Genomic DNA, 26,869 nt, shown 5'->3' on the forward strand with positions numbered 1-26,869 from the left:
CTTTTTAGACACAATGAAAGAAGCACTTCTTGCTCATTTGTTGCACAGAATCCAGATACATCTGCTTATACAGCCCATGCAGAGGCCTCTCTCACCTGTTTTCTAAACAGCTTTTTAGGAAACTTCCACAACAATAAAAAACTGAAGTTTAATAAACATGTAGTATATTCATAGCAGCAGCAAGAGTGTATTCAAAGACCATCCTTGTCCACAGGCTGCTGGTAGTTATAACCTACTCAATGACTGAAAGCAAACCTAAGCAAACCTCAAAGGAGAAACACTTAGCAAGGTGTTGCCTCTGCTCACCACTCATGGAAGAAGCCTGTTGTCATGTGGGACCTTGACCTACCCTTGCCCAAGAGTAGCCTGCCTCTGCTACGTGTGATCAGGCTAATGATTAGCTTTGAGAAAATGTACTGTTGGAGGACTTCACCTTCAAAACAACCCTTCTGTCTTTGTTGACACAGCTGCAACTCCCTGAGAGCCTTATTAGAAGAAAAGCTGCCCTTTCAGTGTCATGGTGGTGCTATTGCAGGAAGAGTTGTTTCCTCTTCTCCTCAGGTAAATATTAGGTGGGGGTCAGCCTTGAGGCAAAAGTACTCCCCTTTGTCCTTTTGAGCAAAATCAAGGGATATTTATTTCTAGAGATGTGCATTTGTACTAAAGTCCCAAATAGATAGATAGATAGATAGATAGATAGATAGATAGATAGATAGATAGATAGATAGATAGATAGATAGATAGATAGATAGATAGATAGATAGATAGATAGATAGATAGATAGATAGATAGATAGATAGATAGATAGATAGAATCAGCCAACTATGCAGTGACATAATTACAAATGCTTTTTAAATTTTTTATTTGTTTTAATTGAAAGATGAGTGTTTCTTATTTTACAAAAAAAAGGTACTTACATATTTAACATCAGAACCAAACTTAATTGCATAGCTGCAGTCCTGGTAGTGCTCTGTTTTAAGCAAATTTCAAATACTTATCATCAGAGCACTTTTTCCTTTATCTGTGTTTGTTCTTTCTTTTTCCTCCACCATGCCAAGTATGCAGAGGCAATTGTAAAGTACAGAAGGCCACTTACCTGTCACCCAAAAGGAGGAGAGAAGCAGACACTGATGTACATAAAACTACCTAAGCTAAGGCAAAGTTTGTTGTAGAAATGATTAAAAAAATAATTTCAACATAATTCACCTTTCACTTACATGAAGAAGACACAGACTTGTGAGCCTTCTTTCCTTGGCATGTTGGTGCTCACTTTAGGTGGGGCTCCTTCTTTATCTGAAACAAATAAATGCAGAGGGTTTTTTGAATAGCCACTAAGTCAGGCTCTAAGATTACTTGAGAACTGGTATATCTCATTTGGTTGATTCCCTACGGTGCCTCCCAGGAGAAGGGAGATCAGCCAAGATCACCCACAGCATGATTATGTAGTTATGTGCCTTGCCACTTGTGTGGCTTTGGGCTAGCTGCATAGCCCCAAAATGTCACCAGAAGGAGAAGCAGGATTGATAAACCACTTCTCAACACTTTGTACCTGGAAAACCTAGCAGGCTCACCACAATTTAGAAACAACCTGATGGTACATAATTACATATTGAAATCATATGGATGCATATAGTAGAATTAGACAAAGCAGACAACTTTGGTATATCTAAAAGCCAATTCTTCTTCTGATTCTTCTCGCTTTTAATAAAAATAACAATTCTAACAGCAGAATCCAAGAGCTTTGGGTCCACAAAAGCACTCAGAGGCCACAAGAAACCCACTCCTGCCTTAACCTACCCTATCCAGCTCTTTAGTGGCATGTCAGTGGAACACACAGGTACTGGGAATGCTATATGTGCTAAAACCTTTCAAAAATTGTTTTCAAAGGAAAACAAATCGCACAGCACAGTATGAGTATGGGAGGAGAGGGGGAAGTTTCTCATCACTTTTACCATTAAGAATGATGTCTGTACTTCCACATTCCACACAGTATCCATAACAGAGAAGAATGGATAAATGTGTGATACCATCAGGTCATGACTTTAGGGCAGAAATTCAAAGCCCCACTCAGCAACATGAAGAGGAGGGCCACCACACAGAGAAGGGTTTGTTTGCCACCTTTGGAAATGTGTCTCTCTCACTTCCCACCTAAACACACGTATGTGCACACCCTAAATTGAGTGAGTCCAGAGCCCTCCTAACCATGCCACTAGCTGAATGAACTAGGTCGGGATAGAACTACCCTTTACCAGTTACAAAACCTTGCACTGTTTAACTGACGGCCAGGAGAATGTTACACCCCTGTGCTCTAGAACTGCCTTGGATTATCTTGAGGAGAAAGGTGGGGTACAAATATTTTAGACAGACCACATGTTCAGGAAAAGAAGATACACTAGTTCCAAACAAACTGCTCCGTTCAAGGACTTGGAAGTAAAAACATCACAACTAAGGCTGCAATCACAGTGGCAATAAGAATTGCCTTTAAGCATCATTTAAATTTATTTAGATTTTATCGTTCACACAAAATTGATTTATATGGGCTTCAAAAAGAAGTTTTTCCCAACTGGCTGGCAAGGTCCTTTTAAAATACTTCTAAATTTGCTTCTACTTTTAATTCAATTCAATGCAGTTTTGTGGATATGAATTCTGCTATCATTTTAGGGACTAATCACATGAACCATTTGAATCATTTCTTTTCCCTCCTTTTTTATATTGATATATTTGCATCGATATATTTTACATCCTGTTTCTGGGTCCCTGCTGTCTAAAATTTTCTTTTAAAAAATTGTAAGTGATATATCACTAAAGCATCATATATTTATTTATTTTATTTATTTATTTATTTATTCAATTTCTACCCCACCCCTCTAGACAAGGTCTACTCGGGGCGGCTTACAAAAATTAAAACACATTAAAACAATATAGAAGAATAACTAACATAATGCAATTATTATAATTAATATTATCCAAGATGGCAACATTAAGAACCAGAAAAAAGGGGGAAGGAACTTAGGTGACTGGGGGGAAGGCCTGTCTGAATAACCTTGTTTTTAGTTGGTTTTGGAACACACCCAGCGAGGGTGCCAGCCAAATTTCAGTGGGAAGTGTGTTCCACAGCCGAGGGGCAACTGCCGAGAAGGCCCGGTTTCTTGTTTTCTTCTTCCGGGCCTCCCTCGGCGTCAGTCCCCTCAGCCGTCCCTGCTGGCTATGTCGGGTGACTCGGGTAGATCTGGGTGGGAGGAGGCGATCTGCCAAATATTGAGGTCCCAAACCGTTTAGGGCTTTATATGTAATCATTAATACTTTGAAGTCAATGCGGAAATGAATAGGTAACCAGTGCAGCGCAGCCAGAGTGGGGGAGATGTGCTGATATTTTCTCACCCCACTAATAAGCCTGGCTGCTGCATTCTGGACCATCTGGAGTTTCCGCAAGAGCCTCAAAGGCAGCCCCACGTAGAGTGCGTTACAATGGTCTAGTCTCGAGATTACGAGCGCGTGGACTAGAGTAGTGAGGGCCCCCCGATCAAGATATGGCCGCAGCTGGGCAATCCGCCATAGATGAAAATAGGCAGAACGGACCACGGACGCCACCTGGGTTTCCATGGTTAGTGCCGGGTCCAGATGTATCCCCAAGCTGCGGACCTCACTCTTTGTGGCAAGGGTCGTCCCTCCAAAAGAAAGGGAGTCACCTATGCCGCTGACGGGAGGGCCACCCACCCTCAAGACGTCCATCTTGTCCGGGTTCAGCCTCAATCCATTTGACTGCATCCATTCCAGTACAGTCTCCAGGCAGCGCTAAAGGGACTGGACGGCATCCACTGAAGTTGGAGTAAAAAAGATGTAGAGCTGTGTGTCATCAGCGTACTGGTGACACGATGCCCCACACCCTCTGATGACCCCGCCCAGCGGCCTCATGAAGATGTTAAACAGCATTGGGGAGATGATCGACCCCTGTGGAACCCCACAATTGAGATTCCACGGGGCCGAGACATTCTCCCCAATCTGCACTCTCTGGGGGCGGTCCTCCAGGAAGGAGCGGAGCCAGGCAAGTGCCAGGCCGCCAACTCCCAGCTCGGAGAGCCTCCCCAGGAGGATACCGTGGTCGACGGTATCAAAGGCAGCTGAGATGTTGAGGAGGACCAACAAGGACACATTGCCCCCATCGGCCTCCCTCAACAAGTCATCCAGCAGTGCGACCAGTGCCATCTCTGTACCATAGCGTGGCCTGAAGCCCGACTGAAATGGGTCTAGAGCATTGGTTTCGTCTAAGAGCGCCTGAAGCTGGTCTGCCACCACCCTCTCAACCACTTTGCTGAGGAAGGACACACTGGCGACGGGCCTATAATTGCCAATTTCATCCGCTGCCAGATTTGGTTTCTTCCTGATGGGCCTAATGAGTGTCTCCTTGAGGGCAAGGGGTACCTTGCCCTCCTGGAGAGACCCATTAATTATTGCAGTGGCCCATTCATGTGCAATTATGTAGAACTGTAGAAGGCACTGTGGGTATTAGATTCAGAAGCCATGCAAAAGCAGAGATCACATAGGAAGACATAGGCTAAGTCAGGGGTCTCCAAACCCCCCCCCCGGTCCATGGCGTGGTGCCAGCCCGTGGCCATGGCAGGACTGGGCAAATCTCCCAGGTCCCCCTACATCCATACACCCACACACACCCCACCCACAAGCATGGCCCACCAACCACATGCATTAATGCCCCGTCCCTCTGTTAGTGCACCCCTCCCCTCCGTGCATGCATGTGAGCACGCCCTGCCCCTCTGTACATGCATATGACTGTGCTCCTCCCCTCCATGAGCGCACCCCACCCCTCTGAGCATGCATGCAAGCCCACCCTGCCCACACGTGGGTGTGCCACACCCACCTGCGACCATGGGGTGCCCCACTACCCCACGCATGGACCCCACACCCCAACCAGTTGGCAGTTCATAAAAGGTTGGGCACCACTGGGCTAAGTGATGCATTGGTAAATGGTTGCTGAGAAAAAGCATTTTAAAAAGAGATTTATCACTAAGCATTTCAAAAAATAAATTAAAAAGGTATAAGTGCCGTGGCCATGACAGCAAAACCCCAACCCATTCACAAAATCACAGAATCACCGAATCATAGAAAACTGAAGTTGGAAGGAGCCTACAAGGCCATCAAGTCCAACCCCCTGCTCAGTGCAGGAATACAATCAAAGCATCTCTGCCAGGTGATGATCCAGGTTTTTCTTGAATGCCTCCAGTGTTGGATCACTCACCAGCTGAAATCTTGCTTCCTTTAACTTGAGATTGTTATGTGACCTGCACTCTGGAATGATTGAGAACAGATCTTATCCCTCCTCTGTATGAGAGCCTTTCGAATATTAAGAAAGTGCTATCATTTTTTATTGATTGATTGATTGATTGATTTGATTTGATTTGATTTGATTTGATTTGATTTGATTTATATCCCGCCCATCTGGTCTGGTCGACCACTCTGGGCGGCTTCCAATAAGGTGTATACGAAAACATAAGAACTTTATAAACAGTCCATAACACATACAATAATAAAACAAATAATAAATGAAAGAAAAAATAAATAAAGAATTAAATATTGACAGGAGGGAAGGCCTGAACATATAACCATGTTTTTAGTTGACTCTTAAAAGTGCCCAGCGTAGGGGCTGCACGAATAACCAGAGGAAGGCTATTCCAGAGGCGAGGAGCCACCACCGAGAAGGCCTGGTTTTGTGTCCTTTCCTTCCGGGCCTCCCTCGGCGTTAGGCTCCTCAGCCTCACCTCCTGGCTCGTGCGGGTGATCTCAGTAGATCTAGGTGGGAGCAGGTGTTCCGCCAAGTATTCTGCACCACCTGAAGTTTCCGCATCAGCTTCAAAGGGAGCCCCACGTAGAGCGCGTTACAGTAGTCTAATCTAGAGATTACGAGCGCATGTACTAAGGTAGTGAGCCCCCCCGTGTCTAGGTAAGGTCGCAGCCAGGCAATCCGCCAAAGGTGGAAAAAGGCGGTGCGGACTACCGACGCCACCTGAGTTTCCATGGTGAGCGTTGCGTCCAGGTGTACCCCTAGGCTGCAGACCCCACTCTTCGTGGCCAGGGCCACCCCCCCCAAACATGAGGGAGTTTCCCAAGCCACCATCCACAGGGCCACCCACCCTCAGAACTTCCGTCTTGTCCGGGTTCAGCCTCAGCCCGTTCTCCTGCATCCATTGCAGTACGGCCCCCAGGCAGCGCTGGAGGGACAGGACGGCATCACCTGCAGTTGGTGAAAAGGAGATGTAGAGCTGGGTGTCATCAGCATATTGATGACACGATGCTCCACACCCCCTGATGACCCCACCCAGCGGCCTCATATAGATGTTAAACAGCATTGGGGAAATAGTCGAGCCCTGTGGAACCCCACATTTGAGACTCCACGGGGCCAAAATACTCTCCCCAAGCTGCACTCTCTGGGGGCAGTCCTCCAAGGAGGAACGGAACCAGGCCAGAGCCAAGCCACCGATACCTAACTCAAAACTCCAAAGCCTTCTTTTCTCAAGACTAAACATGCCCAATTCTTTCAGCCTTTCCTCATAAGGCTTGGTTTCCAGCCCCCTGATCATCCTTGTCACCCTCCTCTGAACTTGTTCCAATATGTTATCATCCTTCTTGAAGTGTGGTGTCCAGAACTGAACACAATACTCGTGAGCCTAACCAGTGCTGAATAGAGGGGATTAGTGCCTTGCTGTGTTTGGAAATTATACTTCTATTAATGCAGCCTAAAATAGCATTTGCCTTTTTTATAGCCACATCACACTGTTGGCTCATATTTAGCCTGTGATCTACAACAATTCCAAGATCCTTTTCACTCGTTGTTTTGCTGAGCCAGGTATCTTGTAATTGTGCATTTGGTTTCTTTTTCCGAGGTGCAGGACTTTGCACTTATCCCTGTTACTTTCATTCTGTTGATTTTGACCCAGTGCTCCATTGTGTCAAGGTCATTTTGAATTTTGATTCTGTCTTCTAGGGTATTAGCTATTCCGCTTAATTTGGTATCATCTGCAAATTTGACAAGCATTCCCTGCACTCCCTCATCCAAGTCATTAATAAAAATACTGAAGAGCACCGGGCCCAGGAATGAGCTTTCAGGTACCCCACTTGTGACCTCCTCCCAGTTAGAGAAGGACCCATTATTCACCACCCTCCGAGTACGATTCTGTAGCCAATTGTGTATCCACCTGACACTTGATCTATCCAGGCCACACCTAGTTAGCTTGCTAATCAGGATATCATAGGGCACTTTGTCAAATGCTTTGCTGAAGTCAAGATAAACTACATCTACAGTATTCCCTCTGTCTATCAGAGAGGTTACCTGATCAAAAAATGATATCAAATTACCTTATTTTTCCATGTATAAAATGACCTGACAACCCTCACATTTCTAACTCGAAATTAAAAAATTTGATTGCTGCTTTCTCCACCACTTCCTAAGCTCAGGCATTAGCAAAGGGAGGGGGAAGGCGGGGATCAAAGGGCTGCAGGATTGCTTTGATCGCTGCTTTCTCCTCCACTTCCTAAACCCTGTGGGGCTTAGCAAAAGGCTTAGGAAGTGGTGGGGAAAGCAGGGGTCAAAGCGATCCTGCAGCCCTTTGATCCCTGCTTTCCCCCTCCTTTAGCTAAGCCATGTGGGCTTAGCAAGTGGAGGGGGAAAGCAGCAATCAAGGTGCGGCCGTATTGCTTTGATCCTTTCCCCCTCCACTTGTCTTTGTTCTCTCCTCAGCTTACTTCCATGTATAAGACAGTCCTCAATTTTTAATCTAAAGATTTTAGACAAAAGTATTGTCTTATACATTGAAAAATACGGTAGTTTGGCAGGATTTGTTGACAAACCCGTGTTAGCTTCTAGCTATTACTACATAAATAAATAAATCAACAGCAATATTCACACACACCAAAATGATAAGAATTGAAGAGATACAAGAATCAGATCATTTTTAAATGCCATACCATTAACGTGGAAAAAACCTGATTGGCTGGCCAAATGAATCAATGTTGCCCATGTATTGTGTGAATGGAAATGTAAAAAATGTTTAAATAACAGCACAATCAATATAACCAGGGTTCTTTTGGCATGTTTGACTAAACCCTTAATTTGTTCCTATGTTGACTTTGCGTGGCAGTGCTGTTTTTTTTTTATTCTTTCTTAAAATGTTTATCGCTGCATCACTTCATGGATACATTCAGCATTACAATCACTAACTTTGTTCTCTCCAGTTAGCCACTGAAGAAGCAAAAGACCAACCGGTGCAGAGCAGGCACAAAGCAGGGGGACAGAACAGGTGTGGCTCGACATGGAGGACAGTCCACAGCTGGAAGCCTCATTTTTTTATTATTCATCAGCTGGGGTCACCTGTCCTGTATTTTCTCTCATTGTTTCTAGTGACTATTAGGACACCAGGTGACACCTCGTAGACACACAATTTATTGATGTATCACATATGTTAATAAAAAAATCAAAACCTTTAAAAATAACATGTTTCTAAAACAGAAAGGAAATAAGTAAATTTCAGCAATGAAGATTGCAAAACTGATTTAAATCACCAGAAATAAATTGATTCCTATTCAGTGTATGTGAATGGAGCTGCCAGTTTAAATACCATGTGACAGAAATTGATTCAGATTGCCAGTGTAACTGTAGCCTAATATAGTTACCTGCAATTAGTTACTTTTTTTGTAACAGGTATGTTAAAAAGTTACATTTCAAGTAATGTAATGAGGAAAAAAGTCACCACCTTTGGTGCAAAAATCAATGTTTTCTACTTATTTTTAAAGTTACTTTAAAGTGCATTTCACATGGGGTTTTAAGCCTTATGCAACCCTTTTATCTATCCTAAATTATGGTTTTTAAAAATGACATTAAAAAGTATTGATCTAAGGGTTTTTAAAAACCTACTGTGACGTTTACCCCATGGCCCCTGCTTGTTTCACCAAACCCAGAGCTCATGAAAGTATCCCAACACACCCTTTAACATGCTGCCACCAGTTGATCTCTCAATCAACTTATATTTTCTATGAAAGACTAAGGTCCATTCAGTACTGACTTTTTAATAGAAACAAGTTTATTGATTACATGTGGTTTCAGGAATAATTCTTCAGCAAATTCTTAAAGTCTCACAAAGCTTCAATATTTTTCTTTAATCTCTTCTACATTAATTAACACAGGTCATACTCTGACTGATCTCTGCCTAATCACTCCTTAAACACTCTCTGCCTCAAAACCCCAAACTATTCTCATCTCTCTAGCTCTCTCTGACTCGGACCGAACACCTTCTCTCCCAGGCTCTACCTCTTAGCACCCCCTTGGCCCCACCTCACAACCATATTAACCTACAATGTATGAATAATCCATAACTTATAATTTAGGGTGGATGCCACACCTACATTGTAACAAGTCTGAACAGCAACAAACTTAGGGAAAAAATTTAAATGGGCAGCCAAGAAGAATTATTTTGATAAAATAACTTTCCAAGTTATGATTCAGTTCAGTGTTCTGTATTCTCTGCTGGCTGATTGAAAGCAACTCTCCAAGGTTTCACACACAGCCTTCTTCTAGCTTTACACAGAAAAAAGCAAAAACTGTGCATGCCAAGCATCAGTTTTAGTGTTCAAGCATGGCCCTTCCCCTAGAAGATGGCCATTTTCCAGAGGGTGTGTGTGTGTGTTACATGCTGTTGAGTCTCATCTTAGGTGTTTTTTAAATAATAATAATAATAATAATAATAATAATATAATTTATTGTCATTGTAAGTATATACGCAGTATACCATACAACGAAATTCACAGACACCCAGAGACCAGACATTTCAAGGTATATAAGATATTTAAGAAGTTGTTTTATCAGTGCCACCCCTCCGGTGAGCTTATGTGGTGAAGCAGGGATTTGAACTCAGGGTGGGATTTGAACTCAACCTAAATGCTAATGCCAGATAAAACTAGATGCCCCAAACCCTTGTTACAGCAGATTAACACAGCAGCTATCTTGGAAATTTATTCCGGTTGGCATCAATACCTGTTTATTAACACACACTCATTTTAGTCAGATCTGTGTCCTCTCTGGTGTCAATACATAAGTGGCCACCCTGTTCTCCTAAAATGTGCGCCTTCCATCACTGAAGGTAGACCTGAGAAAAGTTACTTTTTGAATCCTAGAATCTCCCAGCCAGCACTGCCAGAGGTCATGTTTTGTGGTTTAAGGAGTAGCCCAGGACTTCTTGCATCCTTGTTCAGAAATCACACACCAGCAAGGTGGAGCCTCCCAACCCAAAAATATGTAATAACTAGTTTATTTTTCAGATGGTGGATGGGAGATATTCAAACTATCAGGCAGACCTTCACACCCCTAGGCAATTTGAAATAAGATGCAAGTGTCTTCCATAATCTGCATAAAAGGAAATGTCCAGCTGAGTAAGTGCTTTGTTACGCCCTCATCTGGGATGATACAGGGCATGTTTGGTATGTCTTTGTTAATATACCGTGTATATATTTAAGCAACACAGAATGTAAATGAATGTTTAAATGTGTTTGCTAGAACCAGATTGTTGTATTTGCATAGAACGTGTCTCTAACCAATCAGAATGTATCTATATTCTGTCAGGCTGCTATATAAGTCAGGTGTCAGTCAAACATCCGTCAGACAGAGACTGACAGCAACAAAAACTATGTAACAGACCTCAGATAGGACTAAACAGGTAACTAAGACAGGGTCTCATACAACAATACATGCCTCAGACAGGAATAAAGATGTAACTAAAATATGTGATAGGGCCAGTTAAAGCTTACAAATATAATAGTATTGAGTGTGAAATTTACCAGAGAAAATATGTCTGTCATACCAAATGTCTAAACACCGTAAGATATGTTTTACACATGTTTCTAATCAGTAAAAATTATTTTATATTTTAACCAAGACACAAATGATTATTTTAATATGAATTGCTAGCACAAAACACACATATGGGAGATCATCAAATTGTATACTATATTAAATGTTTTTTATCTAAATGTTTCCAGCTGCTATATGCAAATTCTGCTGTTATAGGTTATAATAGCCAGGTAGTCCCACACTAGGTAGCATGAGAAAGCAGCAGCCATCTTTATTTGAATTGATTGTATGAAAGGCATGCAGCACAGAAGTCATTACTCACTTACTTAATTGTTAACTGTTTTGGTTATTCAATCACCACTAGCATTACAACTGTGCAGAAGTCACACAGATTTCTTCTTCATATTATGGTCAGGTGAAGACAGAAGTTTTCTTGAAGTCAAAAACTTGCAAAGCACTTATTTGGTCTTCATTATATTAATAGTCTCCTTTCCTCAGAGGAGCCAAAGAAGAAAGCATCCCTGGGCTGCTGCTTCTCTATTTTTATTTTCACAAGTCTGTGTGCTAGGCTAGAGAAAGAGAAATTAGCTCAAGGTCAGTCAGAGAACTTGACTTGCCTTGGAGAATCTGTGGAATAAGGAATTGTTGATTTTACTTAATGTGGCCATTCGCCCTCGTGGCCCCTGCTTGTCTTTCCCACAAAAAGGCTCTTGTCGCGTTTTCTTCTCGCTGCCACCAGTGGATTACCTCAATCCACAATATAAATGACGTTTGTCTAAACACTTGACTTGTATAAAAGGGAATCCTTTTTGTCAGCCTTACCCTCCATCTTCCTTGCCTAGCCTCTCTTCCTCATAGAACCACTGCTCAGAACCTGCCTTGATTCATGCCTGCCAACATCAGGCATGAATGGGTGATGAGATGGGTTTTTGAGTTAAAATCTTTTAATATGGGTTTTGTAATTAAGAAATGAGCCAGAGAGGTTCCATCTTGTTTCTTTGTATAAAGTATCTATGCTGTGATGACAGGTTGTTTTCTAGGCGAGCAGAGAGAATGTTATTCTGAAAGCCTGAGAAAGGACTCTGTGTGATTAGATAGATGGGAATTGTTGTGACTCTTTGATAAACCACCGTAACCCAAATAACATCTGGTGTGGATGGGAAAGAAGTCATGTGATGCAACAGGACTGTTTGCCTAGTAACGAACTCTGATAGGATGACATCGTGGGAAGGTGCGATGAGCCCTTGCCAGTTACTCTTGAAAAAGGAACTTTTTCCCTATGGACATTGTCTTTCCAAGACCGACCTTTCAGTCATTCGTGACACATGGGACTAACCTTTACTATACTGGATTACCTATGGACTTATGGGATTTTTCCCTAAGGACTATGCATGGACTAATTTCTATGGACTGTTACCTATGGAATATTCTTTATGAACTTCTTTTCTTGGAATACTCCATATGGACTATGCTCTTGTAATTTTGTAAGGACTATGGTATATTTACTGGATTTTTCTTTTCTAAGGACTATGGGACATATAATGGATTTTTACTTTTGTTAAGGGATTTTTATTCTACAGTATCACTGAGGACTATAGCCTTTTTATAACCTACTTGGATTATTTTGTTTTTACTAATGATTTCCTGGACTGGAACTGTTTTTATTCTTTTGAATGGCTTTTTGTGTTTTTGTAAGGTTTTTGAACACTTTTCTATTTTTCATGTTTTCTTTGCCTCACTACATCTTTGTAACTAAGCAGCACAATGCTAGTTTATTTGCTTTGGGTTAATTTGGCTTTGATACTTAGTAACATGCTTATTCTTTAATAAAATAAAGATTATAAAACTCATTTGGTTTTCTGAACAGTACACTTGTCATAGGGTCATCTGAGAGTGCTGCCTCGGCCTAGCTTACTTAGAGTCCTGTCAGTGGTGCAAGTTAAGTCTAAGGACTACAAAGCCCACTTGACCTTTTCACAATAATATCTGAGAGTATCAGGGTGTTCTTATGTGGGCAGACCTGTGAGAAGGAGTGTTGTATCATGGCTAGCTGAATTTGGACTCATTCAGCCCATTTTAGCATGTGCAAACTCCTGATTGCTCTCTGTCCAGGCTTACATGTGTTTTTGGACTCGTGTTTGCTGACACTGACCTGCCTCCTACTCTTGTTGTTTTGGTTCTCCCATTCAGCATATTTTGTCTTTTATGCCTTTTTATTCTTCTACTAAACCCTCTCTGTTTTAAACTTCATATTCTTCATACATCATGCGAAAGGCTGGACTGCATGAATCCCAAGCCAGAATTGAGATTGCCGGAAGAAATATCAACAACCTCAGATATGCAAATGATACCACTCTGATGGCAGAAAGTGAAGAGAAATTAAAGAACCTCTTAATGAGGGTGAAAGAGGAGAGTGCTAAAAATGGTCTGAAGCTCAACATCAGAACAACTAAGATCATGGCCACTGGTCCTGTCACCTCCTGGCAAATAGAAGGGGAAGATATGGAGGTAGTAACAGATTTTGCTTTCCTGGGCTCCATGATCACTGCAGATGGTGACAGCAGCCACAAAATTAAAAGACACCTCCTTCTTGGGAGGAAAGCGATGACAAACCTTGACAGCATCTTAAAAAGCAGAGACATCACCTCGCCGACAAAGGTCCGCATAGTCAAAGTTATGGTTTTTCCAGTAGCAATGTATGGAAGTGAGAGCTGGATCATAAAGAAGGCTGACCGCCGAAGAACTGATGCTTTTGAATTGTGGTGCTGGAGGAGACTCTTGAGAGTCTTCTGGACTGCAAGGAGATCAAACCTATCAATTGTGAAGAAAATCAACCCTGAGAGCTCACTGGAAGGACAGATCCTGAAGCTGAGGCTTCAATACTTTGGCCATCTCATGAGAAATCTCCCTGGAAAAGACCTTAATGTTGGGAAAGAGTGAAGGCAAGAGAAGAAGGGGATGACAAGGACGAGATGGTTGGACAGTGTCACTGAAGCTACCAATATGAATTTGACCAAACTCCAGGAGGCAGTGGAAGACAGGAGGGCCTGGCGTGCTCTGGTCCATGGGGTCACAAAAAGTCGGACACAACTTAACGACTAAACAATAACAACTTATTATTACTACTGCTGCTATTTTACAAACAATGAGTTTTTGTTTCTGAGCCAGGCATATGCAGATGGGTGTGTGTGTATATACAGTATATGCAAACTTAATATTCAGTTTATTGAATACTGTTTCCCTTTATTTATTCCTGGCTATTTTTTGGTGCTTAGTGCTGTGCAACTCAAAGGAATTAGTAATTAATATAAATAACCCCATAATCCTAACACTTTTCACCTACCTCTATGTGTTGTTGTTTTGCCAAAGAACAGAGAGCAACTGGATAATAGCTTGCAAGACTGGGAAGTAACATGATACACCTTTTTGTTAAATTCTTGCAAGCTGATGAAATCTAAAATTCCAATTAAATGGGTACTCAGATTATTTTGAGAATGAACAGCATGCCTCAAATGGGTGCAAATTCTCCCAATCTGGCTTTTCCAGATTTGCTGTACTATGTATCCCATCATTCCTAGGCAGTATAGTTAATAGACGTGATAGGAGTCTAGCAACTTCTAAAGGTCTCCAGGAAGTTAGTAACTTGGTGCTTTACAGCTTGTAATGAAATGAAAACACATTAATGATACAAAACGCATCTAAAAGCAGCACAGATGTCTAAAAGACAATAATAGCCATGTGCTGTCAAGCCAATTCTTATGGGCCCCTTTTTCAGGGTTTTCCAGCTAGAGAATACTCAGAAGTGGTTTACCATTTTCTTCTGTGGGTGTCCTTCGACTGTGCAGCTTGCCCAAGGCCACCCAGGTGGGCTCTATTCATAGGAGGTACATTCGGGAATCAAACTCCGGCTCTGCAGCTGGATACCTAAACCACAGACCACTAAAAAAATTACAGACAGAAGCTAGCTTTCAGCTCATATAGGCTTTTTTTTTTCAAACTAAATGGTCCAAAAGCTAGCTTCTGTTTATAATTTTTCATTACAATAGTCTAATATATGTAGGTAGCACCTTTGGTTTGTGTACAAGGACAGCATGGCATTTTTTTCTGTTTTTTCCCCAAAGAAAGCAGAAACCTAGTTCATACACTGCCACTTCAATCCAGGGGATCAAATTTAGTCCAGGGGAAAATTAACCATGTCACTACCTATGTTGCTTGCTTTTTACATACCGCGATTCAAATCAGAGAGGCTATCTCCCAGGCATAGTCCATAGTTGCACAACTTTTCCCAACTTAATTTGGTCATCATTTTATTGCTCTCCACAGCTTTTCTATTGATCTAAGCACTCTGTACTTTTCAATGCCAATAAAGGTTTCTTTGTCACAATCCACTGCCACTTATTGCAAGGGATAAATAACTGGAGTGGTGGTCAGATCCTCCCGTGTCATGTCCCAAGTCTCTAAGATGGCAGCAGCAGCAGCACATGGCCACAGCACTGCCACCAGGCCAGATCATTCTAGCTTGCCTGGATTGGTCATTGTAAGTGGGGAAGGTGGGGCTCCAAGCCAGTGAACCTGAGAGATGGAGTTTAAAAGGAAGAGCAGAGGCTGGGGAAGTCTCAGTTCCTAGCTGCAGCATTCCCAAGAGGACATCCAGAAATGGTGATGGCGACAGCAATGATGGCAATGGTAAGACAGTGTGGTGAAGTCTAGAAAAAGGAAAGGCATTGGCAATGGATGAGGCCTGAGGCTGATGAGGCATCAGAAGCAACCGCGGGCAGGCTCAGGACCACCACCATCTTTAGCATGTGTTGTTGCCTCCAGAGGCCCCACACACTCACACAAGAACTGATGATGATTATATATAGGCATACATCTAGGTCTGTGTCTATATACCTAATAAAAAGAGCTGAAATCACATTGCAGGGGGGCTTGGCCATCCTGAAATTCTAGGGGCAGCAAGATTGCCCCTCCATGAAGCTATGTTGGGGCAGATGGGGAAGCACTAATCCCCCAACCTGCGGGATGCTTCAGGTGCCCTAAATAAAAAAATGGGGAGAGGGAAACCCCACCCCTTAGGTCGCAGGAGAAAGTACAGTGGGAAGCTTTTACAGGCAGAGGAGAGCCACATTCCTGGAGACAGAGCATACTTGTATTTAGCAATCTCATTGCCCAAGATACTTGCCACCCAAGAAGAGGGTATAGAGAAGTCAGCCTGCCCTGGAGACACAGACCGGCCCCTACAATATTTACACATGGGCAGGTCAGGCAAGACACTCATGGGCTCCCAGAGGTGGGGCTAGCAGTGCACCACAGCCGCAGCAAAATCAGCAACCAGTAGGGCAGCAGGGTGTCTTGTGTTACATCATTCAAGACCTGGCACAGATAACTCAGCAGCTGGGGACCCTTAAACAAGCAAGAGTTAAGGCACTGGAACCAGGAACATTTGCCCAGGAGGACAGCCTGCAGAAGATCAAGTGGATTATGGTGACTCCTGTAGCCTAAACCCTTAGAAAACATGCCCAGTGTGCCAAAAAACTTTGAAAACATGCATCTGGAAAGGAGGTATACCATCTGGGAAGCTGATTCATCATCCACAGATACCACATTGGTGAATTCTCCTCAGATTAAGATATGCATGGGGAATCTGGGCATTACTGGAGGGAGGCAGCATGGGTCCCAGGAAGTCCTAGATGGGCATCCCACAGGTGTGAGATGGCACAGGAGGATATTGATGAAATATGGGCCGAATACTTAGGGGTGGCACTGTTTCATTTTTTATGGTCAGTGAGGATCCCCCCGGTATACATTTTTCTTGAAAGGTTCAGGAACACATCTGGATGTGTATTATGTGGATGTTTTTACCCTACTTAAAACAGAGGGGAAAGAGGGCCACTCTAAGAGTAAGGAAGAAAAGAGCTATATGGGAGGCAGCTGAGAGGACCTTTGATAACTGGCCCTTGGGCTATGCAGCATTTATGGGGGTGGTCCAGGAAGCTTACCTGGACAGGGGCTGACACTTAAACATTTACAGAATGTTTTCTGGGCCAGAAAGCTAGCAGGCAATGGGGCCCATCATCAAATACGATGAAGCTTTTAGGAAAAGAGCATACCAGAGTGCAGATGCAAGGTGAATTTTCATCAAGACACTGTAGCTGATTTAGGGGAAGGGTGGAGGGAGCATGTTAAGGGGAAGGGAGCAAGTTACCATGATGGGGTAGGAAGGATAATAGCAAACTCATCTGTTTGTAATATAATGCAGGAAAATATATCAAATCTCACTGCAAATTTGATCATGCTGTGACTGCTAATGTCTATATCCATGGATTACGTGCCCCCAGCAGCAAAGCTCCCAGTTGCCCTTTCAAGAAACTAGGCCCCCTCCAAGCCCAACAGGTGGAGGGCATGCCAGTGCCCCAGCCACAGAAGCCCAAAAGTAAATTTCTTGGGTTTACGGACAGCCTGTTTTCTTTGGCCAGAACTCCTGTCAGGAGGCAACTCTATATTTGTAGGAGGGCTTTAATAGAGGGTTCCAGATTTCTTACGAGGGCCCTCAAGTACCAATAGACACAGAGAACCTAAAATCAGCTTGGGAGCTTCCCCACATAGTATGGGCAAAAAACAACAAAGAACTGGTGGGCCATCTGACAAGCCCCTTCTCTGATCTTCCAATGCAAAATTTAAAGGTATCTCCATTGGGGATTGTACCTAAGAAAACACCCGAGGAGTACTGATTGATTTACCACCTGTCCTATTCCCCAAGGGCATCCGTTAACAACACCATCTCACAAGAATATTTGTCACAGTCCAAGATATCCCAAGCAGCCTCTCACCAGGGCAAGGGCACCAGGACCCAGTCCCCCACACAGGGTATTAAGTCAAAGATACTCACAGCACAGGTGGTTGTGACCAAGTGCAAGCAGGAGCACAAGGCTGGGAGCATGCAGCCAGAACACAGCACTGAGATGCAGGAGGCCAGCAGAGGTAATCAGGGAGCAAGGCAGGTGCAGGAACACTGGAGTCCAGGCACAGAGATACAGGAGGCAAGAGCAGGGGCCAAAGCAGGAACAGGGCAAATGCAGGAACACAGAGACTCTGGAGCTCAAGATCAGCGAGACACTAGGAAAAGTAAGCACAGCACAACCAAAAACCTTTCTTGCTGAAGCAAGTTTTGGGTGGGAGAACCACTCCTTAAATATGTCTCCCCTCCAGGTTTCCAGGTGAGCATCATGAGTGGCCCAGCAGCTGCTACACAGGCCAGGGCCTGAGCCTGCAAACACCGGGCCATTCGTGGTGGTTGCCAGGGCGGTGTGCACCAGATCCTGACAATATTGCACAGTGCATTATGTATCCTTCTATTATGCTCTTGCATTGATCCAGGTGCTGGGTCCCAATGTCCTCTTAGTGAAATGGGATATCCAGTCTGCCTTTTGGCTTCTGCCAGTGCATCCAGATGATTTTCTCTCTTTGGCGTTTAAGTTTGGCAGCAGCTGGTATATAAATAAGGCCATGCCCATGGGGTAGTCTATCTCATCCATACCATTTGAGATATGGACACAGGAAGATCAGACACCCTGATGGCACCCACAGCCCAGTCTGGGGAAGCAGAGAAGAAGGTGGAGGTGGGTGGTGTACCCATTAAAGAATGGGCATACCACCCACCTCCACCTTTTTCTCTGTTCCCCCGCAGGCTGGGCTGTGGTTGCCGTAGGTGCTGTCTGGGTGTCTGATCTTAGAATCATAGAAAACTGAAGTTAGAAGGGGCCTACAAGGTCATCAAGTTCAACCCCCTGCTCAGTGCAGGAATACAATCAAAGCATATCTGACAAGTGATTATCTAAGTTTTTCTTGATTGCCTCCAGTGCTGGAGCACTCACCAACTCCCAAGGTAACTGGTTCCACTGTTGTACTGCTGTAACAATTAGGAGGTTTTTCCTGATATTCAACTGAAATCTAGCTTCTTTTAACTTCCTTTAACTTGAGCCCATTGTTGTGTGTCCTGCACTCTGGGAAGATCGTGAACAGATCTTGCCCCTCCTCTGTATGACAGCCTTTCAGATATTTGAAAAGTGCTATCAGCCTTCTTTTCTCAAGGCTAAGCATGCACAATTCTTTCAGCCTTTCCTCATAAGGCTTGGTTTCCAGCCCCCTGATCATCCTTGTCACTCTCCTCTGAACTTGTTCCAATATGTTATCATCCTTCTTGAAGTGTGGTGTCCAGAACTGGACATAATACTCAAGGGGAAGCCTAACCAGTGCTGAATAGAGGGGCGCTAGCACCTCATGGGATTTGGAAACTATACTTCTATCAATGCAGCTTGTGATCTACGACAATCTTCCTGTGTTGGGTGGCATCACTGCATGAGTGGGAGGCACTGCTGGGCACTGTTGCCCGACAAGGAGAAGGGTGCCCTCCTGCACCTCAAGGACCTGCTCCAGGACGTTTTCCAGGGTCCTGAAGGCACCATGCTCCTGGAGGTGCACACAGCCATCTTTGCCTATCCCAACAGAGGTCAGGTAAAGCTGACCAAGGACGTGCATGACACTCTGCTTAGGCTCAAGAGGCATTCTTTCCACCAGTGCCCTCAATTTGGTGGTGACTGTTCCTTCAAAGTGACCACGACCTTCCTCCTCCCACACCTGAGCCTGGCATCCTGTGACCTCACACAATAGGCAGCCTCTTCCCCTCCCCTGCTTCCTCTTGGGGCCTGCTCTGGACTGCAGACTCAGCATGTTCTCCACACAATGTGCACAAATTATCCTCTTATCTGGGTATGTGCAGAGTGCCTTGAAGCACAGCTTCTGGTTTCCCATTCCTTGCTCCTCCCTCATAAACTAGGCTTTCTTTTCATTGTTATGTTGTTTGTTTATTTACCTAAGCATTGTTCACTTGTTTACTGCTACAGTATTGAGATTACCTTAGCAAGTCAATCTTGTTTACATTATATTGCACTGTTCATGTTGTGTGACCTGTTTAGGAGGGAGGGAAGGATGAGGGAGGGAAGGGGAAGGGGGGCACTATTATATTTTTTGCCCAGGGCCCACCAGAACCTTGAATCAGCCTTGGTTTACCCTGGGGGGCATTTAGGTCTCCCAGTGAGCTGGATCCCACCCAATGCTTGACCAGAAATAACTGCTACTGTAATCAGTAACCAGAAATTTTATACTGTAACAATTCAGGAGACTTGGACCAACCAAGAAATCATCCTGCAAGGGTACAATAACTATTGGGTGAAAGCCAGAAGGGGAGAGGCTCTAGGAAGGATGAAAGGAGGGTTGGCAATTTTAATCTCAGATACCCTAAATTTCAAATGTCAAGAGAAACCTCCCATGGATTCAAGGGCTATGGCAATAGGCCTGGAAAGTAGGGAAGATAGCCTAATTTTAATAAATGTATATATCCCCCCCATTAACTTTAAAACTACAAATAACTGAAGCATGGAGCTCTTTAGAGACATATATAGCAAACCTATTAGTAGATCACCCTAAGGCAAAGGTGCTACTCCTAGGAGATTTTAATGCACGCCTCGGCCGTGATGGTACTAATCTTGAATCCAAGTACAAGGAATTTTTCAGTGATCTGGATGATTTTCATAAACTTCTTCCCCTCCCTAGGCTTGTCAAAGATTCATATTCAAACCTCGCAGAACTGCATTTGGCCAAGATATCCTCCAAGTTAGGTTTGTATCTTCTGAATGGCACTTTTCCAGAGGATCATCCCGCAGAGTTCACCTACATGTCAGGCCAAGGATCCAGTACTATTGACTATATGATAGTTTCTGCCTCTCTAATAAAGCGGATAACCAGCTTTAAAGTGTAACCTTATCTAGAGAGTGACCATTTTCCCCTACTGCTTCAGGTTAAACCTTTATTTACAACTCAAACTATGACTGATCAGCCTTCACATGAAGGCTCGCAAGTACTAACTCGTAGGGTGAGATGGTCTGCACAAATGCAATCCAGGTTCAGAGAAGTAATAGAGGTCAAAGATCATTGTATTCCTAAATTTGAAGACCTGGACTACAATATACAGAATGATCCCATTAAGATTTACAACAGTCTAGTACAGGAACTAAAAACAAATTTAACTGAATATAAAGACCAGCCATTAGCAACTTATAGGAAATCTACACCCTGGTTTGATAAAGATTGTCAAGGAGCAAGAAAAGCCCTTACAGCTGTCTATTATCAGTTTTTAAAAAATCAAACAAACAAAGCCAGGAAATTCAACAGAAGCTTGGGGTTCAAAAAGCAGCATATAAACATCTAATTTATCAAAAGAAAAAAGACTATACTCATTCGCTATGGGCGGAAGTAATTCTAGCTGCAAAACAGGAAATTTCTTCTAAGTTCTGGCGATTGGTTACTGTTAAGAAACAAAACCTCCCTTGCCAAACTGATCCTCCAATCTCCCAATGTAAATGGGTTGCCTTTTATAATCAGCTTTATAAAGACTTTCCTCCAGTACCAGTCTCAGCAAGTTCTACCGGTTTGGCCTCCAGTTTCCCAAGAGGAAATTATATCCCATATTGCCTGACTGAAAATAGGTAAAGCACCAGGGTCAGACGGTTTGCCTCCAGAACTCTTCAAAGAGAATATTGACTGGTGGGCTCCTTTCCTTGCAGCATTATTTACATATATCAACTCTACGGGCCTCTTTCCTGCAGAATGGAATACTGAAATAACAGTACCTCTATTCAAAAAAGGACTAAGAGATGAGACGACAAATTATCGCCCCATTAGTCTCCTAAACATATGTGGTATGCTAGGCATTTTCAAGATAAACTTGAGACCTGGTTGGTTGAAGAAAATAGGATAGCTGTAGAGGAAGCTGGTTTTAGAGAGTGTAGATCCACTATGGACCATTGTCTCATTATCCAACACCTTATAGAGAAATATGTGTCAAAGAGTCAAATCTCATTATATGCCACATTTGTCGATCTGAAAGCGGCCTTTGATTCTATCTTGAGACAGCAACTATGGGCCACTTTAGAAGCCACCTCAATAGATAAATGATTACTTCTATTGTTGCATGTGCTATATGACAATACCAACCTCCAGGTTAGGCTCAAAAGGAAAGGAAAAAAACAGAACCGATTAACACCTATAGAGGAGTAAGACAGGGCTGCTTACTGGCCCCCTCTCTATTTAATTTATACATAAATGACATAGTAGAATACCTGAATTCTCCTAGTCTCCACCCTTCAAAATTACATCAAAGACATATTTCTATCCTTCTTTATGCAGATGATGCCGTGCTTTTAGTGAGAACTCAAATTGGCCTAAAGAGAGCCCTTAAGAAATTTGCAGACTTCTGCAAAATGAAGGAATTAGATATAAATTATCAAAAGACAAAAATTATGGCCTTTGGTAGAGGACAAAAGAAAAGGTTTCCTGTTTTAAATACCTAGGTATGGCCCTTCAATCCACTGGGGACAGAAAGGCTCATATACAATATGCAGTTACCCAATAGGAAAAAACAGCAAATGCCATCTTAAGGTTCTACCATTCCAAAAGGGATCGATATATTCCAGCAGCCCAAAAACTCTTTCAGGCAAAGGTGGTCAGCCAGATGTTCCTTTATAGGGCCTCCATCTAGCTGGTTTGATCCGATAGAGTGGGTTCAGACTAAATTCCTTAGAGCAATTCTTGAAGTTCCAAGATGCATAACAAATGCACAAATTCATTTAGAGACAGGCTCACTAACCATGGTAGCCAAAATTACACTAGCCTCCCTTCAGTACTGGCTAAAATAAATTTTCAGTTACAGGGATTAACCCATCTACTTCTAGAGGACAATTTTCAATCAAAGTGATTGAAAGCAGTCCTAAACAAATTGCAAGTTTATGGGCTTCTCTCCACAAGCAATATTGAGTATGCAATGGGATGAAGCGAAATCAGCCCTTAAACAGAGAATAATGGACATGGAGGAGGAGCTTTGTCGTGGTGAAGCTAGCAGCTCTTGGGAATAGCTCCCGGGAGAAGCTAGAACCAATTCGGCCTGGGATTCCCCTAGAAATGGGGGAATCGAAGGGGAGGTCAGGAGAGACCTTTCTGTAGCAGTTCTGTGAGCTGCAGAAGTTAGAAGATTGGGCAGCAACTTGATTTTTCTTTCTTCTGGAAATTCACATGAGCACAGACCGAAGATGAGCGCCATCTTTGGCAACCAGCCACGACAGCTCCGCAGCTGATAATTAGAGAACAAGAAGCACGGCGAAAACATATAACAACAAGTAAGTGGAAGCCCTTGTTCTATGAAAAAACCCATTAAAATGAAGAACAAGCGATTGTGAAAATTTATGACCGAAAAGAGATAAGGAGCAGCGTATTTAGCATGCCAGCTTGCTGATTCAAGGTCAAATTGATTTAAGGGAGCAGCAAGACAGGAATAGCTCGTGCTTTATTAAGGAAAAAACTCCCGGAGAATTAACACTGGACAGGCTTTGAGAGAATAAAACTTGCTGTAAGCTGTTCACTTTGGACCTTTTCTCCATCTGGACATATATTTCTCCATCTGGACATATATTCTTAGACTGTGTGGGACCCTGATCTTTGTGGATAATACATCTTGCGGGACTTTGACTGGGAAACTGAGTTGGCCCCCCTGTTTGGGGGAGGAGAGGTAAGCCTTTGGAAGTAAAAGAAAAGGGAAGGAACAGATTCTGAGCTGTGAACTGAGAGCCGTATGGTTTGAACTGAACTGAGGACTTTGATGCACTCTGATAATACCCTATGGGGTGAAGGCAATAAACTTTGAGAAGAGAGGGGAAACAGAGCCGGTCTGGAGGTTGGTGACGAGAGGATTGGAAGTGGACTATAAAATCTGGATAAGGATCAGTCTTGGATTGCAGAAACACCTGAGAGATTTATGTTTTAAATCTTATTTCTTGCCTGAGTTTGCCTGCTTTCTGTTAATACTGTACTAGTTAAAATGTAATGTATTGGACTGGGGATCGATCTATATATTGCGTGTGTTTGGGCAAGGGAGAGAGGGAGTTCTGAGTGAGGGATGGAATAATAGAAACTGAAAAACGTTCTATATATATACAGAGCAGATATACTGGAAAAATGGAACCCCTCCCTGAGAAAACTGGAGATCAGTGGCTAGAGTGGAAGGTTTCCTTTCAGATGATAATGTTGAAAGGATTCAAACAGATAAATTATCATCTTGATCAGATGCAAGATTTAATTAAAGATTTTAAGGAAGAGAAAATAGCAGAGGTTAAATCACGGCTAAAAGAAATCCCAGAACCATGCGTATTGAAGATAATGCCAGACAATATAGAGGGGATGATGTGTCACCAAGTGAGAGATGTGGCTATAGCAGTTAGGAAAACTGAGGTTAAAAATTGAACTGTTGCTTTAAGTGTTGTTCCCCCTTTCAAAACACGGAAGACAGAGACAAAAGAAAAACATGGAGAAAAAGGGAGAGAGTTGAACGGAATCTATACTATTGCAGGTCTGTCGAGTGTATTTTTAAGACAAAAGGAGGACGAAATAGGAGATTTATTCTACAATTGGTCTTGGTGTCCTGATGGTGTTGGAATAACTTAGATTTAAGCTATGTTATAATTGTAAGTTGAAAGCCAAGGGGGTAAATAATTAGACAAATTGTTAAAAAGAAGTAGAAGAAAAATCAGAAAGATGAGCTTTTATTGGTGTATGAATAGATTATACGCCTATATACTTAATGTGAAAGGATTGAATGATTATATACAGTGGGATCTTGACTTGAGAACTTAATCCGTATTGGAAGGCGGTTCTCAAGTCAAAAAGTTCTCAAGTCAAATCTGCATTTCCCATAGGAATGCATTGAAAACCATTTGATCCATATCTGCTCTTTTCTGTCCATAGAAACTAATGGGAAGTTGCTATTCCGCCTTCGACCACTAGAGGGGGATATTTTGTTTCTTTTTTTCTTAGGTCAAGAAAGGTTCAGGGAAGGCAGGGAAAATACAGTCCAGGCAGTACCAGGCAGTCTGAAGACTGTCTCCCAATCCACTCTCTAAACGCTGGGAGGAGTGAGGAAGCAGACAGGCACCCTTTTCACTGGCCAACTGTTAACTGAAAGTTCAAATTTTGCACTTTCCCTGCCTCCCACATGGTTTTTTTTCAGTTCTTAACTCAAATCTAAGTACTTAAGTCAAGTCAATATTTTCCTATGAGAGCAGTTCTTAAGTCAAAATGTTCTTAACTCGAGCCGTTCTTAAGTCAAGACCCCACTGTATTTGATGTTCTCTTATACTCAGACCCTTTTTCCACCCCTTCCATTGCCCTTTACCGTTTTTTATTCCCTCCCTGTTTCCAATAGTTTTGAAAATAATAATAAAAAGAAAAAAGAAAAAAACAGAGAATAATGGACATGGAAAGACAGGTAGATCTTAGTACAGTGGTTCTTAATGTGGGCAATAATGCCCCCCAGGGGGCGATTTCATTTTTCAGGGGGGCGGTAAAACAAAAAGGGGCGGTGTGGGGGTGAAAGAACAGAAGGGGGCGGTAGGGGGGCGCTGGAGCGAGCCAAACCTGTGAAGGCAACTGCAGCCGCAGTGCTGGCAGTAGATCCAGTGCTGCTGCTGCCGCCAAATGATCCAGCTCTTTCTACCTGCCACGTCTCACCTTTCTCCTTTAGGGGAGCACTGAGTGTGGATCGGGTGGAAGGAAAGGGTCTCTTGGGTCCTCATCCTCGCCCCGTGAAGCGCTGCCTCACACCCGGGTGGGGAGGGAGACAAGGTAGGTAGGTAGGTAGGTAGGTAGGTAGGTAGGTAGGTAGGTAGGTAGGTAGGTAGGTAGGTAGGTAGGTAGGTAGGTAGGTAGGTAGGTAGGTAGGTAGAAAAGATATCACTTCGGGGAGGGGGGCAATGATAACTTCCTCAATGGCTCAAGGGGGTGTTTCTTTCAAAAAGGTTAAGAACCACTGTCTTAGTAGATGCCCCAACTTTAGAGTGATAGACGCGCACAAATATCAATTGCTGTCCATGGCCTATTTATCACAGCTTGAGACATACAAGTTTAGGAAAGCCTTTACTCTGGCTAGATGTGAGGCCTTTCCCTTAGAGGCTTTGGAAGGCAGATTTAAGAAGATCCCAAGGGAACAGAGACTCTGCCCTTGTGGATCTGGTGAGAGAGAATCTATTGAGCATATGATGCTCAGATGTAACAGGCATAACAAGATTTGAGGAAAATATATTACACCTCTCTTAAAAGACATGACAAGCCAATCAGTCTCGAACTACTGTAACCAATTGTTAATTGATCAAAATCGGACTACTACAGAACTGGTAGTGAAATTTTGGGCAGCATGCCATAGTAGGCAGAATAGATAGCCAAACCCTTAGACATTGGTCTTATATTTTTATACTGTATTTGTACTTTTATTGCTTTTTTGTTTATTTGATTTGGCTTTTTGCAGTATATGTCAGTACTTCTCTGCATTCAATTTTGTTTTATGTATGGCTTGATGCTGTAACAATAAAGTATGTATGTAATCAATAATGTTGTGCCCTGTTTATTCCACTTAAGGCATGTTGTGTGTTTTATCCTCAGGTCTGGGCCTACTTAGCTGTAGGCCAACAACTGTTTTCACATTGCTCAAAAGTGACTATTTGTTACCCTTATAAAAAACCATGTGAATGCAACAAGCCACTTTGCTCCCATCCAACTGACCAGAAGACTCTGCTACAGAAACACCTGACACTACAACCTTTAGTTTTAGCTTCCATTTCTGAGACAGCAGAACATGAGGGCCTCCACCTCCATGAAAGGGAATGAATGGACCAGATCAATGAGGTGGGGGAGGCATTTCCTTTGGCCATGCGCTACAGAGTGTGCCCCAGACAAAGGGATCTTGTTCAGTCTCTTTTCTAATTTTTCTTTCTCCCTCTTTTCTTTCTTCATCTGAATGACAAAGGCTTCCAATTACAATCCTCTCAGGGAAATCGAACAGCAAGTCATGTCGCTCATTTAAGCAGCTGGCAGAGTAAGACAGATAAAATTGGATGAGGTGGTATTAGATTTGGACAT

The 26,869-nt window shown here is 43.0% G+C and overlaps 1 long non-coding RNA gene across 2 annotated transcripts in view; it reads right to left on the reverse strand.

Moving 5' to 3' along the window:
- Nucleotides 1-26,869, reverse strand: part of LOC140702004 (uncharacterized) — a 108,801-nt gene that overhangs the window by 24,516 nt on the left and 57,416 nt on the right. Inside the window, exons 1-2 of one of the 2 annotated variants that reach the window (XR_012081048.2) lie at nucleotides 17,742-18,370; nucleotides 1,218-1,293 (exon numbers count right to left, since the gene is read on the reverse strand). This is a non-coding gene — a long non-coding RNA (uncharacterized LOC140702004). Of the gene's footprint in view, nucleotides 1-1,217; nucleotides 1,294-17,741; nucleotides 18,371-26,869 lie in introns of those variants that run through there. The other variant, XR_013538468.1, reaches the window with a different exon arrangement.

This window comes from Pogona vitticeps, chromosome 9 (genome assembly GCF_051106095.1).
Source record: "Pogona vitticeps strain Pit_001003342236 chromosome 9, PviZW2.1, whole genome shotgun sequence".
Lineage (NCBI taxonomy): Eukaryota > Metazoa > Chordata > Lepidosauria > Squamata > Agamidae > Pogona > Pogona vitticeps.